Source organism: Lissotriton vulgaris, unplaced genomic scaffold (assembly GCF_964263255.1).
Source record: "Lissotriton vulgaris unplaced genomic scaffold, aLisVul1.2 SCAFFOLD_496, whole genome shotgun sequence".
Taxonomy (NCBI): domain Eukaryota; kingdom Metazoa; phylum Chordata; class Amphibia; order Caudata; family Salamandridae; genus Lissotriton; species Lissotriton vulgaris.
The window spans coordinates 20,287-39,976 of NW_028255038.1; the positions used below are offsets into that span (position 1 = coordinate 20,287).

The 19,690-nt window shown below is 39.0% G+C and overlaps 5 non-coding genes across 5 annotated transcripts; all 5 read right to left on the reverse strand.

Annotated features, from left to right (window-relative positions):
- Positions 1-1,171: 1,171 nt before the first annotated feature.
- Positions 1,172-1,244, reverse strand: TRNAV-CAC (transfer RNA valine (anticodon CAC)). Its single transcript has one exon. It is a non-coding gene; the product is annotated as a tRNA-Val (tRNA).
- Positions 1,245-6,336: 5,092 nt separating this feature from the next.
- On the reverse strand, positions 6,337-6,409 carry TRNAV-CAC (transfer RNA valine (anticodon CAC)). The gene has a single exon. It is a non-coding gene; the product is annotated as a tRNA-Val (tRNA).
- Positions 6,410-8,919: 2,510 nt separating this feature from the next.
- TRNAV-CAC (transfer RNA valine (anticodon CAC)) lies at positions 8,920-8,992 on the reverse strand. Its single transcript has one exon. It is a non-coding gene; the product is annotated as a tRNA-Val (tRNA).
- Positions 8,993-14,104: 5,112 nt separating this feature from the next.
- TRNAV-CAC (transfer RNA valine (anticodon CAC)) lies at positions 14,105-14,177 on the reverse strand. The gene has a single exon. It is a non-coding gene; the product is annotated as a tRNA-Val (tRNA).
- A 5,137-nt stretch (positions 14,178-19,314) lies between these two features.
- Positions 19,315-19,387, reverse strand: TRNAV-CAC (transfer RNA valine (anticodon CAC)). The gene has a single exon. It is a non-coding gene; the product is annotated as a tRNA-Val (tRNA).
- Positions 19,388-19,690: the final 303 nt, after the last annotated feature.

The following is a 19,690-nucleotide window of genomic DNA, read 5'->3' on the forward strand; positions in this document are numbered from 1 at the left end:
GATGCTTGCCAACCAAGCACTAGATTCTGGAGCGCTGATGATCAGAACATTCTGCTCCTGAAGGAAATGAAAGACAGCTTGATGGAAAATAAAGTCTCAGTTTATATTAACGCTCTCTCTCTCCCAATATCTATCTATCTATCTATCTATCTATCTATCTATCTATCTATCTATCTATCTATCTATCTATCTATCTATCTATCTATCTATCTATCTATCTATCTATCTATCTATCTATCTATCTATCTATCTATCTATCTATCTATCTATCTATCTATCTATCTATCTATCTATCTTTATATATGGATACCTGAATACACATACATATAGATATGCCATGCATTCCTTTAGATTTGTTCCAACCTCTTACCATTTATTTGAGAATCCCTACTTTTCAAGTGACTGCAAATGAAGTCATCTCTGGCACTTTTTGGCCGGTGCAAGGTAACAAAAACACATGACATCTTTTAATAAAAATCATTGGTCTCTTTGTTAACGCGCACTGTCAAACATGGGGCTTTCACACGTCAGGTAAACCTGATAACCAATACACAACAGAAGCAGATGTAGATTGCTTATCAATGCCGTGATAGAACAGTTGTGAATTGAGTAGAAGAAGGGCCCCTGAATTGATACTTATTATATACAGCCTGTAAGATAGTGAAAAATGCAGGCTAGGAAAGGAGATGCAAATATCAATGTATTAGAAAAATACATAAAGAGGAGTGATATGCTTTTATTCATTCAAGGCTAGAATAAATCAACATACTATTGCAAGCATTCATACACCACCAAATAGAAATAAACAATTCTGACATTAAACGTAAATGTGACGATGCATTTGTATCATCACCTTGAGAAGGGTCACTGAGGAATTGAGCCCAGGGCTTCTGCACTTAAATACCAGAAACACTCCACTAAACTAAGATGCCTGTTGGTGCCAACAATTCCCAAAGTTAATGCATGTTCTAGGTGAGCAATGAACAGAATGCAGGGCTCTTTTGAAAGCGAGGTCTGTGAATCAACAGATACATCCACATGTTAATTACTTTAGTGTTTTTAAGAGAATTCAATTTCTTGGAACGAGTCTGCATGAAACCATCTTCAGGGCCTGGACAATTTCATGGCAAAACGGCACCTCTCAACATTGCAGCCAAGACAATATAACAACTGTTTCTGCCCGGTTTCGAACCGGGGACCTTTCGCGTGTGAGGCGAACGTGATAACCACTACACTACAGAAACAGATGTCTACAGTTGATTCTTCTGTGATGAAACTTCTCAAAACAGGCTATTCCAAGGGCCTCTGGTTTTAGATTTCTTTTATGCAACCTTCCCAGACAGCCCTAGCTGAACGCTTGTATATGCCATGCAAGTTCAGCATTTTTGCAAAATGCTTAAAGAGAAATGTTTCCTATTTGCTCAGGCAGGGCAAGGTTAAAAGCATGAGACTCTAGCAAATATTCATCCACTACTGCAAAGAGAAAATTGATATATGGCTTTGAAATGAATACTTCAATACTACTTTAAAAAAGCACCAATGAAAGGGCTCATCCTGGATTTGAACCCGGGACCTCTCGCACCCAAAGCGAGAATCATACCCCTAAACCAACGAGCCTTCGAAAGGCCTGCACCTCTGAAAAGCTAATACCAGCTCTAAGCACGCAATGAAGATCATGCTGGGGACTTTTTCATGCTTGGTCTGTGAATATACATGAAATTCAGTGTCAACTTACCCTTTCTCAAACGATATCACTATCATTTATAAGTGTCCCCTTTTATTTTGTCCCAGCATTGGACACGTCTTACAGGAAGTCCGCACTTATTTATCTATTTCTGCATTGGCTAGACCCTAAAGAGAAAGAATAAAAAGCTGTTCATAACAACATAAGAAACACATGTTGCATTTTCTCTCAAATGCTTATTCCCTTTGTGCAAATCGGAATGCCAAGGTGAATAGCTGGGCCACAGATTCTGGCTAATGATCTTTCCCTTGAATGCAATAAGCAATAAAAACTGCCTAATGCGGGACTAAAGCATTCCTTGCAAGCCTCTAACATCATAACATAACTGAGCTGCTGGTAGCAAGCTAAGCAATACCTTCCCAAAATGAGAAGTACATGTGCTAATCCGCTCAATCAGCGCTCGATCAGGCTCGATCAGGCGAGATATAGAAAAGGTGGAAAGGGTCCAAATGGCTGTCCCTTCTTTTTTAGGGTGGGTCCTTCTGACTATCGTAGGATTGCTTGTAAGAGTGGCCAGGGTCAGAGAAAAAACTTTCAACCCTTCTTAGTGTTCTATCCAGAAGCAGGCATTTTCTGTGCCTTTAATTTCAGGCTTTTCCCAGCAGTCTCTGTTCTGCCTATGTAAATTAACAAAAGCAGTGCTTATTCATCACTTACTCTAATGTCCTTACTGTCCAGAAAGCTCTGCCTAAGTATGCTTTTTTTTTTTTTCAGTGAAATTCTAAATTTTTTTCTGTCCAGTCTATGGCAGTAGAATGCTGCTTATGATGCCACATTTTGTTGAATCACCAAGGTACAACTACAGAGGAATATATGAGTCTGAACGACATGGAACTCTTAGCTAACACATCACAATGTGTGATGCTTGCCAACCAAGCACTAGATTCTGGAGCGCTGATGATCAGAACATTCTGCTCCTGAAGGAAATGAAAGACAGCTTGATGGAAAATAAAGTCTCAGTTTATATTAACGCTCTCTCTCTCCCAATATCTATCTATCTATCTATCTATCTATCTATCTATCTATCTATCTATCTATCTATCTATCTATCTATCTATCTATCTATCTATCTATCTATCTATCTATCTATCTATCTATCTATCTATCTATCTATCTATCTATCTATCTATCTATCTATCTATCTTTATATATGGATACCTGAATACACATACATATAGATATGCCATGCATTCCTTTAGATTTGTTCCAACCTCTTACCATTTATTTGAGAATCCCTACTTTTCAAGTGACTGCAAATGAAGTCATCTCTGGCACTTTTTGGCCGGTGCAAGGTAACAAAAACACATGACAACTTTTAATAAAAATCATTGGTCTCTTTGTTAACGCGCACTGTCAAACATGGGGCTTTCACACGTCAGGTAAACATGATAACCAATACACAACAGAAGCAGATGTAGATTGCTTATCAATGCCGTGATAGAACAGTTGTGAATTGAGTAGAAGAAGGGCCCCTGAATTGATACTTATTATATACAGCCTGTAAGATAGTGAAAAATGCAGGCTAGGAAAGGAGATGCAAATATCAATGTATTAGAAAAATACATAAAGAGGAGTGATATGCTTTTATTCATTCAAGGCTAGAATAAATCAACATACTATTGCAAGCATTCATACACCACCAAATAGAAATAAACAATTCTGACATTAAACGTAAAGGTGACGATGCATTTGTATCATCACCTTGAGAAGGGTCACTGAGGAATTGAGCCCAGGGCTTCTGCACTTAAATACCAGAAACACTCCACTAAACTAAGATGCCTGTTGGTGCCAACAATTCCCAAAGTTAATGCATGTTCTAGGTGAGCAATGAACAGAATGCAGGGCTCTTTTGAAAGCGAGGTCTGTGAATCAACAGATACATCCACATGTTAATTACTTTAGTGTTTTTAAGAGAATTCACTTTCTTGGAACGAGTCTGCATGAAACCATCTTCAGGGCCTGGACAATTTCATGTCAAAATGGCACCTCTCAACATTGCAGCCAAGACAATATAACAACTGTGTCTGCCCGGTTTCGAACCGGGGACCTTTCGCGTGTGAGGCGAACGTGATAACCACTACACTACAGAAACAGATGTCTACAGTTGATTCTTCTGTGATGAAACTTCTCAAAACAGGCTATTCCAAGGGCCTCTGGTTTTAGATTTCTTTTATGCAACCTTCCCAGACAGCCCTAGCTGAACGCTTGTATATGCCATGCAAGTTCAGCATTTTTGCAAAATGCTTAAAGAGAAATGTTTCCTATTTGCTCAGGCAGGGCAAGGTTAAAAGCATGAGACTCTAGCAAATATTCATCCACTACTGCAAAGAGAAAATTGATATATGGCTTTGAAATGAATACTTCAATACTACTTTAAAAAAGCACCAAAGAAAGGGCTCATCCTGGATTTGAACCCGGGACCTCTCGCACCCAAAGCGAGAATCATACCCCTAGACCAACGAGCCTTCAAAAGGCCTGCACCTCTGAAAAGCTAATACCAGCTCTAAGCACGCAATGAAGATCATGATGGGGACTTTTTCATGCTTGGTCTGTGAATATACATGAAATTCAGTGTCAACTTACCCTTTCTCAAACGATATCACTATCATTTATAAGTGTCCCCTTTTATTTTGTCCCAGCATTGGACACGTCTTACAGGAAGTCCGCACTTATTTATCTATTTCTGCATTGGCTAGACCCTAAAGAGAAAGAATAAAAAGCTGTTCATAACAACATAAGAAACACATGTTGCATTTTCTCTCAAATGCTTATTCCCTTTGTGCAAATCGGAATGCCAAGGTGAATAGCTGGGCCACAGATTCTGGCTAATGATCTTTCCCTTGAATGCAATAAGCAATAAAAACTGCCTAATGCGGGACTAAAGCATTCCTTGCAAGCCTCTAACATCATAACATAACTGAGCTGCTGGTAGCAAGCTAAGCAATACCTTCCCAAAATGAGAAGTACATGTGCTAATCCGCTCAATCAGCGCTCGATCAGGCTCGATCAGGCGAGATATAGAAAAGGTGGAAAGGGTCCAAATGGCTGTCCCTTCTTTTTTAGGGTTGGTCCTTCTGACTATCGTAGGATTGCTTGTAAGAGTGGCCAGGGTCAGAGAAAAAACTTTCAACCCTTCTTAGTGTTCTATCCAGAAGCAGGCATTTTCTGTGCCTTTAATTTCAGGCTTTTCCCAGCAGTCTCTGTTCTGCCTATGTAAATTAACAAAAGCAGTGCTTATTCATCACTTACTCTAATGTCCTTACTGTCCTGAAAGCTCTGCCTAAGTATGCTTTTTTTCTTTTTCAGTGAAATTCTAAATGTTTTTTCTGTCCAGTCTATGGCAGTAGAATGCTGCTTATGATGCCACATTTTGTTGAATCACCAAGGTACAACTACAGAGGAATATATGAGTCTGAACGACATGGAACTCTTAGCTAACACATCACAATGTGTGATGCTTGCCAACCAAGCACTAGATTCTGGAGCGCTGATGATCAGAACATTCTGCTCCTGAAGGAAATGAAAGACAGCTTGATGGAAAATAAAGTCTCAGTTTATATTAACGCTCTCTCTCTCCCAATATCTATCTATCTATCTATCTATCTATCTATCTATCTATCTATCTATCTATCTATCTATCTATCTATCTATCTATCTATCTATCTATCTATCTATCTATCTATCTATCTATCTATCTATCTATCTATCTATCTATCTTTATATATGGATACCTGAATACACATACATATAGATATGCCATGCATTCCTTTAGATTTGTTCCAACCTCTTACCATTTATTTGAGAATCCCTACTTTTCAAGTGACTGCAAATGAAGTCATCTCTGGCACTTTTTGGCCGGTGCAAGGTAACAAAAACACATGACAACTTTTAATAAAAATCATTGGTCTCTTTGTTAACGCGCACTGTCAAACATGGGGCTTTCCCACGTCAGGTAAACATGATAACCAATACACAACAGAAGCAGATGTAGATTGCTTATCAATGCCGTGATAGAACAGTTGTGAATTGAGTAGAAGAAGGGCCCCTGAATTGATACTTATTATATACAGCCTGTAAGATAGTGAAAAATGCATGCTAGGAAAGGAGATGCAAATATCAATGTATTAGAAAAATACATAAAGAGGAGTGATATGCTTTTATTCATTCAAGGCTAGAAAAAATCAACATACTATTGCAAGCATTCATACACCACCAAATAGAAATAAACAATTCTGACATTAAACGTAAAGGTGACAATGCATTTGTATCATCACCTTGAGAAGGGTCACTGAGGAATTGAGCCCAGGGCTTCTGCACTTAAATACCAGAAACACTCCACTAAACTAAGATGCCTGTTGGTGCCAACAATTCCCAAAGTTAATGCATGTTCTAGGTGAGCAATGAACAGAATGCAGGGCTCTTTTGAAAGCGAGGTCTGTGAATCAACAGATACATCCACATGTTAATTACTTTAGTGTTTTTAAGAGAATTCACTTTCTTGGAACGAGTCTGCATGAAACCATCTTCAGGGCCTGGACAATTTCATGGCAAAACGGCACCTCTCAACATTGCAGCCAAGACAATATAACAACTGTTTCTGCCCGGTTTCGAACCGGGGACCTTTCGCGTGTGAGGCGAACATGATAACCACTACACTACAGAAACAGATGTCTACAGTTGATTCTTCTGTGATGAAACTTCTCAAAACAGGCTATTCCAAGGGCCTCTGCTTTTAGATTTCTTTTATGCAACCTTCCCAGACAGCCCTAGCTGAACGCTTGTATATGCCATGCAAGTTCAGCATTTTTGCAAAATGCTTAAAGAGAAATGTTTCCTATTTGCTCAGGCAGGGCAAGGTTAAAAGCATGAGACTCTAGCAAATATTCATCCACTACTGCAAAGAGAAAATTGATATATGGCTTTGAAATGAATACTTCAATACTACTTTAAAAAAGCACCAATGAAAGGGCTCATCCTGGATTTGAACCCGGGACCTCTCGCACCCAAAGCGAGAATCATACCCCTAAACCAACGAGCCTTCGAAAGGCCTGCACCTCTGAAAAGCTAATACCAGCTCTAAGCACGCAATGAAGATCATGCTGGGGACTTTTTCATGCTTGGTCTGTGAATATACATGAAATTCAGTGTCAACTTACCCTTTCTCAAACGATATCACTATCATTTATAAGTGTCCCCTTTTATTTTGTCCCAGCATTGGACACGTCTTACAGGAAGTCCGCACTTATTTATCTATTTCTGCATTGGCTAGACCCTAAAGAGAAAGAATAAAAAGCTGTTCATAACAACATAAGAAACACATGTTGCATTTTCTCTCAAATGCTTATTCCCTTTGTGCAAATCGGAATGCCAAGGTGAATAGCTGGGCCACAGATTCTGGCTAATGATCTTTCCCTTGAATGCAATAAGCAATAAAAACTGCCTAATGCGGGACTAAAGCATTCCTTGCAAGCCTCTAACATCATAACATAACTGAGCTGCTGGTAGCAAGCTAAGCAATACCTTCCCAAAATGAGAAGTACATGTGCTAATCCGCTCAATCAGCGCTCGATCAGGCGAGATATAGAAAAGGTGGAAAGGGTCCAAATGGCTGTCCCTTCTTTTTTAGGGTGGGTCCTTCTGACTATCGTAGGATTGCTTGTAAGAGTGGCCAGGGTCAGAGAAAAAACTTTCAACCCTTCTTAGTGTTCTATCCAGAAGCAGGCATTTTCTGTGCCTTTAATTTCAGGCTTTTCCCAGCAGTCTCTGTTCTGCCTATGTAAATTAACAAAAGCAGTGCTTATTCATCACTTACTCTAATGTCCTTACTGTCCAGAAAGCTCTGCCTAAGTATGCTTTTTTTTTTTTTCAGTGAAATTCTAAATGTTTTTTCTGTCCAGTCTATGGCAGTAGAATGCTGCTTATGATGCCACATTTTGTTGAATCACCAAGGTACAACTACAGAGGAATATATGAGTCTGAACGACATGGAACTCTTAGCTAACACATCACAATGTGTGATGCTTGCCAACCAAGCACTAGATTCTGGAGCGCTGATGATCAGAACATTCTGCTCCTGAAGGAAATGAAAGACAGCTTGATGGAAAATAAAGTCTCAGTTTATATTAACGCTCTCTCTCTCCCAATATCTATCTATCTATCTATCTATCTATCTATCTATCTATCTATCTATCTATCTATCTATCTATCTATCTATCTATCTATCTATCTATCTATCTATCTATCTATCTATCTATCTATCTATCTATCTATCTATCTATCTATCTATCTATCTATCTATCTTTATATATGGATACCTGAATACACATACATATAGATATGCCATGCATTCCTTTAGATTTGTTCCAACCTCTTACCATTTATTTGAGAATCCCTACTTTTCAAGTGACTGCAAATGAAGTCATCTCTGGCACTTTTTGGCCGGTGCAAGGTAACAAAAACACATGACATCTTTTAATAAAAATCATTGGTCTCTTTGTTAACGCGCACTGTCAAACATGGGGCTTTCACACGTCAGGTAAACCTGATAACCAATACACAACAGAAGCAGATGTAGATTGCTTATCAATGCCGTGATAGAACAGTTGTGAATTGAGTAGAAGAAGGGCCCCTGAATTGATACTTATTATATACAGCCTGTAAGATAGTGAAAAATGCAGGCTAGGAAAGGAGATGCAAATATCAATGTATTAGAAAAATACATAAAGAGGAGTGATATGCTTTTATTCATTCAAGGCTAGAATAAATCAACATACTATTGCAAGCATTCATACACCACCAAATAGAAATAAACAATTCTGACATTAAACGTAAATGTGACGATGCATTTGTATCATCACCTTGAGAAGGGTCACTGAGGAATTGAGCCCAGGGCTTCTGCACTTAAATACCAGAAACACTCCACTAAACTAAGATGCCTGTTGGTGCCAACAATTCCCAAAGTTAATGCATGTTCTAGGTGAGCAATGAACAGAATGCAGGGCTCTTTTGAAAGCGAGGTCTGTGAATCAACAGATACATCCACATGTTAATTACTTTAGTGTTTTTAAGAGAATTCAATTTCTTGGAACGAGTCTGCATGAAACCATCTTCAGGGCCTGGACAATTTCATGGCAAAACGGCACCTCTCAACATTGCAGCCAAGACAATATAACAACTGTTTCTGCCCGGTTTCGAACCGGGGACCTTTCGCGTGTGAGGCGAACGTGATAACCACTACACTACAGAAACAGATGTCTACAGTTGATTCTTCTGTGATGAAACTTCTCAAAACAGGCTATTCCAAGGGCCTCTGGTTTTAGATTTCTTTTATGCAACCTTCCCAGACAGCCCTAGCTGAACGCTTGTATATGCCATGCAAGTTCAGCATTTTTGCAAAATGCTTAAAGAGAAATGTTTCCTATTTGCTCAGGCAGGGCAAGGTTAAAAGCATGAGACTCTAGCAAATATTCATCCACTACTGCAAAGAGAAAATTGATATATGGCTTTGAAATGAATACTTCAATACTACTTTAAAAAAGCACCAATGAAAGGGCTCATCCTGGATTTGAACCCGGGACCTCTCGCACCCAAAGCGAGAATCATACCCCTAAACCAACGAGCCTTCGAAAGGCCTGCACCTCTGAAAAGCTAATACCAGCTCTAAGCACGCAATGAAGATCATGCTGGGGACTTTTTCATGCTTGGTCTGTGAATATACATGAAATTCAGTGTCAACTTACCCTTTCTCAAACGATATCACTATCATTTATAAGTGTCCCCTTTTATTTTGTCCCAGCATTGGACACGTCTTACAGGAAGTCCGCACTTATTTATCTATTTCTGCATTGGCTAGACCCTAAAGAGAAAGAATAAAAAGCTGTTCATAACAACATAAGAAACACATGTTGCATTTTCTCTCAAATGCTTATTCCCTTTGTGCAAATCGGAATGCCAAGGTGAATAGCTGGGCCACAGATTCTGGCTAATGATCTTTCCCTTGAATGCAATAAGCAATAAAAACTGCCTAATGCGGGACTAAAGCATTCCTTGCAAGCCTCTAACATCATAACATAACTGAGCTGCTGGTAGCAAGCTAAGCAATACCTTCCCAAAATGAGAAGTACATGTGCTAATCCGCTCAATCAGCGCTCGATCAGGCTCGATCAGGCGAGATATAGAAAAGGTGGAAAGGGTCCAAATGGCTGTCCCTTCTTTTTTAGGGTGGGTCCTTCTGACTATCGTAGGATTGCTTGTAAGAGTGGCCAGGGTCAGAGAAAAAACTTTCAACCCTTCTTAGTGTTCTATCCAGAAGCAGGCATTTTCTGTGCCTTTAATTTCAGGCTTTTCCCAGCAGTCTCTGTTCTGCCTATGTAAATTAACAAAAGCAGTGCTTATTCATCACTTACTCTAATGTCCTTACTGTCCAGAAAGCTCTGCCTAAGTATGCTTTTTTTTTTTTTCAGTGAAATTCTAAATTTTTTTCTGTCCAGTCTATGGCAGTAGAATGCTGCTTATGATGCCACATTTTGTTGAATCACCAAGGTACAACTACAGAGGAATATATGAGTCTGAACGACATGGAACTCTTAGCTAACACATCACAATGTGTGATGCTTGCCAACCAAGCACTAGATTCTGGAGCGCTGATGATCAGAACATTCTGCTCCTGAAGGAAATGAAAGACAGCTTGATGGAAAATAAAGTCTCAGTTTATATTAACGCTCTCTCTCTCCCAATATCTATCTATCTATCTATCTATCTATCTATCTATCTATCTATCTATCTATCTATCTATCTATCTATCTATCTATCTATCTATCTATCTATCTATCTATCTATCTATCTATCTATCTATCTATCTATCTATCTATCTATCTATCTATCTATCTATCTATCTATCTATCTATCTATCTATCTATCTATCTTTATATATGGATACCTGAATACACATACATATAGATATGCCATGCATTCCTTTAGATTTGTTCCAACCTCTTACCATTTATTTGAGAATCCCTACTTTTCAAGTGACTGCAAATGAAGTCATCTCTGGCACTTTTTGGCCGGTGCAAGGTAACAAAAACACATGACAACTTTTAATAAAAATCATTGGTCTCTTTGTTAACGCGCACTGTCAAACATGGGGCTTTCACACGTCAGGTAAACATGATAACCAATACACAACAGAAGCAGATGTAGATTGCTTATCAATGCCGTGATAGAACAGTTGTGAATTGAGTAGAAGAAGGGCCCCTGAATTGATACTTATTATATACAGCCTGTAAGATAGTGAAAAATGCAGGCTAGGAAAGGAGATGCAAATATCAATGTATTAGAAAAATACATAAAGAGGAGTGATATGCTTTTATTCATTCAAGGCTAGAATAAATCAACATACTATTGCAAGCATTCATACACCACCAAATAGAAATAAACAATTCTGACATTAAACGTAAAGGTGACGATGCATTTGTATCATCACCTTGAGAAGGGTCACTGAGGAATTGAGCCCAGGGCTTCTGCACTTAAATACCAGAAACACTCCACTAAACTAAGATGCCTGTTGGTGCCAACAATTCCCAAAGTTAATGCATGTTCTAGGTGAGCAATGAACAGAATGCAGGGCTCTTTTGAAAGCGAGGTCTGTGAATCAACAGATACATCCACATGTTAATTACTTTAGTGTTTTTAAGAGAATTCACTTTCTTGGAACGAGTCTGCATGAAACCATCTTCAGGGCCTGGACAATTTCATGTCAAAATGGCACCTCTCAACATTGCAGCCAAGACAATATAACAACTGTGTCTGCCCGGTTTCGAACCGGGGACCTTTCGCGTGTGAGGCGAACGTGATAACCACTACACTACAGAAACAGATGTCTACAGTTGATTCTTCTGTGATGAAACTTCTCAAAACAGGCTATTCCAAGGGCCTCTGGTTTTAGATTTCTTTTATGCAACCTTCCCAGACAGCCCTAGCTGAACGCTTGTATATGCCATGCAAGTTCAGCATTTTTGCAAAATGCTTAAAGAGAAATGTTTCCTATTTGCTCAGGCAGGGCAAGGTTAAAAGCATGAGACTCTAGCAAATATTCATCCACTACTGCAAAGAGAAAATTGATATATGGCTTTGAAATGAATACTTCAATACTACTTTAAAAAAGCACCAAAGAAAGGGCTCATCCTGGATTTGAACCCGGGACCTCTCGCACCCAAAGCGAGAATCATACCCCTAGACCAACGAGCCTTCAAAAGGCCTGCACCTCTGAAAAGCTAATACCAGCTCTAAGCACGCAATGAAGATCATGCTGGGGACTTTTTCATGCTTGGTCTGTGAATATACATGAAATTCAGTGTCAACTTACCCTTTCTCAAACGATATCACTATCATTTATAAGTGTCCCCTTTTATTTTGTCCCAGCATTGGACACGTCTTACAGGAAGTCCGCACTTATTTATCTATTTCTGCATTGGCTAGACCCTAAAGAGAAAGAATAAAAAGCTGTTCATAACAACATAAGAAACACATGTTGCATTTTCTCTCAAATGCTTATTCCCTTTGTGCAAATCGGAATGCCAAGGTGAATAGCTGGGCCACAGATTCTGGCTAATGATCTTTCCCTTGAATGCAATAAGCAATAAAAACTGCCTAATGCGGGACTAAAGCATTCCTTGCAAGCCTCTAACATCATAACATAACTGAGCTGCTGGTAGCAAGCTAAGCAATACCTTCCCAAAATGAGAAGTACATGTGCTAATCCGCTCAATCAGCGCTCGATCAGGCTCGATCAGGCGAGATATAGAAAAGGTGGAAAGGGTCCAAATGGCTGTCCCTTCTTTTTTAGGGTGGGTCCTTCTGACTATCGTAGGATTGCTTGTAAGAGTGGCCAGGGTCAGAGAAAAAACTTTCAACCCTTCTTAGTGTTCTATCCAGAAGCAGGCATTTTCTGTGCCTTTAATTTCAGGCTTTTCCCAGCAGTCTCTGTTCTGCCTATGTAAATTAACAAAAGCAGTGCTTATTCATCACTTACTCTAATGTCCTTACTGTCCAGAAAGCTCTGCCTAAGTATGCTTTTTTTCTTTTTCAGTGAAATTCTAAATGTTTTTTCTGTCCAGTCTATGTCAGTAGAATGCTGCTTATGATGCCACATTTTGTTGAATCACCAAGGTAAGACTACAGAGGAATATATGAGTCTGAACGACATGGAACTCTTAGCTAACACATCACAATGTGTGATGCTTGCCAACCAAGCACTAGATTCTGGAGCGCTGATGATCAGAACATTCTGCTCCTGAAGGAAATGAAAGACAGCTTGATGGAAAATAAAGTCTCAGTTTATATTAACGCTCTCTCTCTCCCAATATCTATCTATCTATCTATCTATCTATCTATCTATCTATCTATCTATCTATCTATCTATCTATCTATCTATCTATCTATCTATCTATCTATCTATCTATCTATCTATCTATCTATCTATCTATCTTTATATATGGATACCTGAATACACATACATATAGATATGCCATGCATTCCTTTAGATTTGTTCCAACCTCTTACCATTTATTTGAGAATCCCTACTTTTCAAGTGACTGCAAATGAAGTCATCTCTGGCACTTTTTGGCCGGTGCAAGGTAACAAAAACACATGACAACTTTTAATAAAAATCATTGGTCTCTTTGTTAACGCGCACTGTCAAACATGGGGCTTTCACACGTCAGGTAAACATGATAACCAATACACAACAGAAGCAGATGTAGATTGCTTATCAATGCCGTGATAGAACAGTTGTGAATTGAGTAGAAGAAGGGCCCCTGAATTGATACTTATTATATACAGCCTGTAAGATAGTGAAAAATGCAGGCTAGGAAAGGAGATGCAAATATCAATGTATTAGAAAAATACATAAAGAGGAGTGATATGCTTTTATTCATTCAAGGCTAGAAAAAATCAACATACTATTGCAAGCATTCATACACCACCAAATAGAAATAAATAATTCTGACATTAAACGTAAAGGTGACGATGCATTTGTATCATCACCTTGAGAAGGGTCACTGAGGAATTGAGCCCAGGGCTTCTGCACTTAAATACCAGAAACACTCCACTAAACTAAGATGCCTGTTGGTGCCAACAATTCCCAAAGTTAATGCATGTTCTAGGTGAGCAATGAACAGAATGCAGGGCTCTTTTGAAAGCGAGGTCTGTGAATCAACAGATACATCCACATGTTAATTACTTTAGTGTTTTTAAGAGAATTCACTTTCTTGGAACGAGTCTGCATGAAACCATCTTCAGGGCCTGGACAATTTCATGGCAAAACGGCACCTCTCAACATTGCAGCCAAGACAATATAACAACTGTTTCTGCCCGGTTTCGAACCGGGGACCTTTCGCGTGTGAGGCGAACGTGATAACCACTACACTACAGAAACAGATGTCTACAGTTGATTCTTCTGTGATGAAACCTCTCAAAACAGGCTATTCCAAGGGCCTCTGGTTTTAGATTTCTTTTATGCAACCTTCCCAGACAGCCCTAGCTGAACGCTTGTATATGCCATGCAAGTTCAGCATTTTTGCAAAATGCTTAAAGAGAAATGTTTCCTATTTGCTCAGGCAGGGCAAGGTTAAAAGCATGAGACTCTAGCAAATATTCATCCACTACTGCAAAGAGAAAATTGATATATGGCTTTGAAATGAATACTTCAATACTACTTTAAAAAAGCACCAAAGAAAGGGCTCATCCTGGATTTGAACCCGGGACCTCTCGCACCCAAAGCGAGAATCATACCCCTAGACCAACGAGCCTTCGAAAGGCCTGCACCTCTGAAAAGCTAATACCAGCTCTAAGCACGCAATGAAGATCATGCTGGGGACTTTTTCATGCTTGGTCTGTGAATATACATGAAATTCAGTGTCAACTTACCCTTTCTCAAACGATATCACTATCATTTATAAGTGTCCCCTTTTATTTTGTCCCAGCATTGGACACGTCTTACAGGAAGTCCGCACTTATTTATCTATTTCTGCATTGGCTAGACCCTAAAGAGAAAGAATGAAAAGCTGTTCATAACAACATAAGAAACACATGTTGCATTTTCTCTCAAATGCGTATTCCCTTTGTGCAAATCGGAATGCCAAGGTGAATAGCTGGGCCACAGATTCTGGCTAATGATCTTTCCCTTGAATGCAATAAGCAATAAAAACTGCCTAATGCAGGACTAAAGCATTCCTTGCAAGCCTCTAACATCATTACATAACTGAGCTGCTGGTAGCAAGCTAAGCAATACCTTCCCAAAATGAGAAGTACATGTGCTAATCCGCTCAATCAGCGCTCGATCAGGCTCGATCAGGCGAGATATAGAAAAGGTGGAAAGGGTCCAAATGGCTGTCCCTTCTTTTTTAGGGTGGGTCCTTCTGACTATCATAGGATTGCTTGTAAGAGTGGCCAGGGTCAGAGAAAAAACTTTCAACCCTTCTTAGTGTTCTATCCAGAAGCAGGCATTTTCTGTGCCTTTAATTTCAGGCTTTTCCCAGCAGTCTCTGTTCTGCCTATGTAAATTAACAAAAGCAGTGCTTATTCATCACTTACTCTAATGTCCTTACTGTCCAGAAAGCTCTGCCTAAGTATGCTTTTTTTCTTTTTCAGTGAAATTCTAAATGTTTTTTCTGTCCAGTCTATGGCAGTAGAATGCTGCTTATGATGCAACATTTTGTTGAATCACCAAGGTACAACTACAGAGGAATATATGAGTCTGAACGACATGGAACTCTTAGCTAACACATCACAATGTGTGATGCTTGCCAACCAAGCACTAGATTCTGGAGCGCTGATGATCAGAACATTCTGCTCCTGAAGGAAAGGAAAGACAGCTTGATGGAAAATAAAGTCTCAGTTTATATTAACGCTCTCTCTATCTATCTATCTATCTATCTATCTATCTATCTATCTATCTATCTATCTATCTATCTATCTATCTATCTATCTATCTATCTATCTATCTATCTATCTATCTATCTATCTATCTATCTATCTATCTATCTATCTATCTATCTATCTATCTATCTATCTATCTATCTATCTTTATATATGGATACCTGAATACACATACATATAGATATGCCATGCATTCCTTTAGATTTGTTCCAACCTCTTACCATTTATTTGAGAATCCCTACTTTTCAAGTGACTGCAAATGAAGTCATCTCCGGCACTTTTTGGCCGGTGCAAGGTAACAAAAACACATGACAACTTTTAATAAAAATCATTGGTCTCTTTGTTAACGCGCACTGTCAAACATGGGGCTTTCACACGTCAGGTAAACATGATAACCAATACACAACAGAAGCAGATGTAGATTGCTTATCAATGCCGTGATAGAACAGTTGTGAATTGAGTAGAAGAAGAGCCCCTGAATTGATACTTATTATATACAGCCTGTAAGATAGTGAAAAATGCAGGCTAGGAAAGGAGATGCAAATATCAATGTATTAGAAAAATACATAAAGAGGAGTGATATGCTTTTATTCATTCAAGGCTAGAAAAAATCAACATACTATTGCAAGCATTCATACACCACCAAATAGAAATAAAGATTTCTGACATTAAACGTAAAGGTGACAATGCATTTGTATCATCACCTTGAGAAGGGTCACCGAGGAATTGAGCCCAGGGCTTCTGCACTTAAACACCAGAAACACTCCACTAAACTAAGATGCCTGTTGGTGCCAACAATTCCCAAAGTTAATGCATGTTCTAGGTGAGCAATGAACAGAATGCAGGGCTCTTTTGAAAGCGAGGTCTGTGAATCAACAGATACATCCACATGTCAATTACTTTAGTGTTTTTAAGAGAATTCACTTTCTTGGAACGAGTCTGCATGAAACCATCTTCAGGGCCTGGACAATTTCATGGCAAAATGGCACCTCTCAACATTGCAGCCAAGACAATATAACAACTGTTTCTGCCCGGTTTCAAACCGGTGACCTTTCGCGTGTGAGGCGAACGTGATAACCACTACACTACAGAAACAGATGTCTACAGTTGATTCTTCTGTGATGAAACTTCTCAAAACAGGCTATTCCAAGGGCCTCTGGTTTTAGATTTCTTTCATGCAACCTTCCCAGACAGCCCTAGCTGAACGCTTGTATATGCCATGCAAGTTCAGCATTTTTGCAAAATGCTTAAAGAGAAATGTTTCCTATTTGCTCAGGCAGGGCAAGGTTAAAAGCATGAGACTCTAGCAAATATTCATCCACTACTGCAAAGAGAAAATTGATATATGGCTTTGAAATGAATACTTCAATACTACTTTAAAAAAGCACCAATGAAAGGGCTCGTCCGGGATTTAAACCCAGGACCTCTCGCACCCAAAGCGAGAATCATACCCCTAGACCAACGAGCCTTCGAAAGGCCTGCACCTCTGAAAAGCTAATACCAGCTCTAAGCACGCAATGAAGATCATGCTGGGAACTTTTTCATGCTTGGTCTGTGAATATACATGAAATTCAGTGTCAACTTACCCTTTCTCAAACGATATCACTATCATTTATAAGTGTCCCCTTTTATTTTGTCCCAGCATTGGACACGTCTTACAGGAAGTCCGCACTTATTTATCTATTTCTGCATTGGCTAGACCCTAAAGAGAAAGAATAAAAAGCTGTTCATAACAACATAAGAAACACATGTTGCATTTTCTCTCAAATGCTTATTCCCTTTGTGCAAATCGGAATGCCAAGGTGAATAGCTGGGCCACAGATTCTGGCTAATGATCTTTCCCTTGAATGCAATAAGCAATAAAAACTGCCTAATGCGGGACTAAAGCATTCCTTGCAAGCCTCTAACATCATAACATAACTGAGCTGCTGGTAGCAAGCTAAGCAATACCTTCCCAAAATGAGAAGTACATGTGCTAATCCGCTCAATCAGCGCTCGATCAGGCTCGATCAGGCGAGATATAGAAAAGGTGGAAAGGGTCCAAATGGCTGTCCCTTCTTTTTTAGGGTGGGTCCTTCTGACTATCGTAGGATTGCTTGTAAGAGTGGCCAGGGTCAGAGAAAAAACTTTCAACCCTTCTTAGTGTTCTATCCAGAAGCAGGCATTTTCTGTGCCTTTAATTTCAGGCTTTTCCCAGCAGTCTCTGTTCTGCCTATGTAAATTAACAAAAGCAGTGCTTATTCATCACTTACTCTAATGTCCTTACTGTCCAGAAAGCTCTGCCTAAGTATGCTTTTTTTTTTTTTTCAGTGAAATTCTAAATTTTTTTCTGTCCAGTCTATGGCAGTAGAATGCTGCTTATGATGCCACATTTTGTTGAATCACCAAGGTACAACTACAGAGGAATATATGAGTCTGAACGACATGGAACTCTTAGCTAACACATCACAATGTGTGATGCTTGCCAACCAAGCACTAGATTCTGGAGCGCTGATGATCAGAACATTCTGCTCCTGAAGGAAATGAAAGACAGCTTGATGGAAAATAAAGTCTCAGTTTATATTAACGCTCTCTCTCTCCCAATATCTATCTATCTATCTATCTATCTATCTATCTATCTATCTATCTATCTATCTATCTATCTATCTATCTATCTATCTATCTATCTATCTATCTATCTATCTATCTATCTATCTATCTATCTATCTATCTATCTATCTATCTATCTATCTATCTATCTATCTATCTATCTATCTATCTTTATATATGGATACCTGAATACACATACATATAGATATGCCATGCATTCCTTTAGATTTGTTCCAACCTCTTACCATTTATTTGAGAATCCCTACTTTTCAAGTGACTGCAAATGAAGTCATCTCTGGCACTTTTTGGCCGGTGCAAGGTAACAAAAACACATGACAACTTTTAATAAAAATCATTGGTCTCTTTGTTAACGCGCACTGTCAAACATGGGGCTTTCACACGTCAGGTAAACATGATAACCAATACACAACAGAAGCAGATGTAGATTGCTTATCAATGCCGTGATAGAACAGTTGTGAATTGAGTAGAAGAAGGGCCCCTGAATTGATACTTATTATATACAGCCTGTAAGATAGTGAAAAATGCAGGCTAGGAAAGGAGATGCAAATATCAATGTATTAGAAAAATACATAAAGAGGAGTGATATGCTTTTATTCATTCAAGGCTAGAATAAATCAACATACTATTGCAAGCATTCATACACCACCAAATAGAAATAAACAATTCTGACATTAAACGTAAAGGTGACGATGCATTTGTATCATCACCTTGAGAAGGGTCACTGAGGAATTGAGCCCAGGGCTTCTGCACTTAAATACCAGAAACACTCCACTAAACTAAGATGCCTGTTGGTGCCAACAATTCCCAAAGTTAATGCATGTTCTAGGTGAGCAATGAACAGAATGCAGGGCTCTTTTGAAAGCGAGGTCTGTGAATCAACAGATACATCCACATGTTAATTACTTTAGTGTTTTTAAGAGAATTCACTTTCTTGGAACGAGTCTGCATGAAACCATCTTCAGAGCCTGGACAATTTCATGGCAAAATGGCACCTCTCAACATTGCAGCCAAGACAATATAACAACTGTTTCTGCCCGGTTTCGAACCGGGGACCTTTCGCGTGTGAGGCGAACGTGATAACCACTACACTACAGAAACAGATATCTACAGTTGATTCTTCTGTGATGAAACTTCTCAAAACAGGCTATTCCAAGGGCCTCTGGTTTTAGATTTCTTTTATGCAACCTTCCCAGACAGCCCTAGCTGAACGCTTGTATATGCCATGCAAGTTCAGCATTTTTGCAAAATGCTTAAAGAGAAATGTTTCCTATTTGCTCAGGCAGGGCAAGGTTAAAAGCATGAGACTCTAGCAAATATTCATCCACTACTGCAAAGAGAAAATTGATATATGGCTTTGAAATTAATACTTCAATACTACTTTAAAAAAGCACCAAAGAAAGG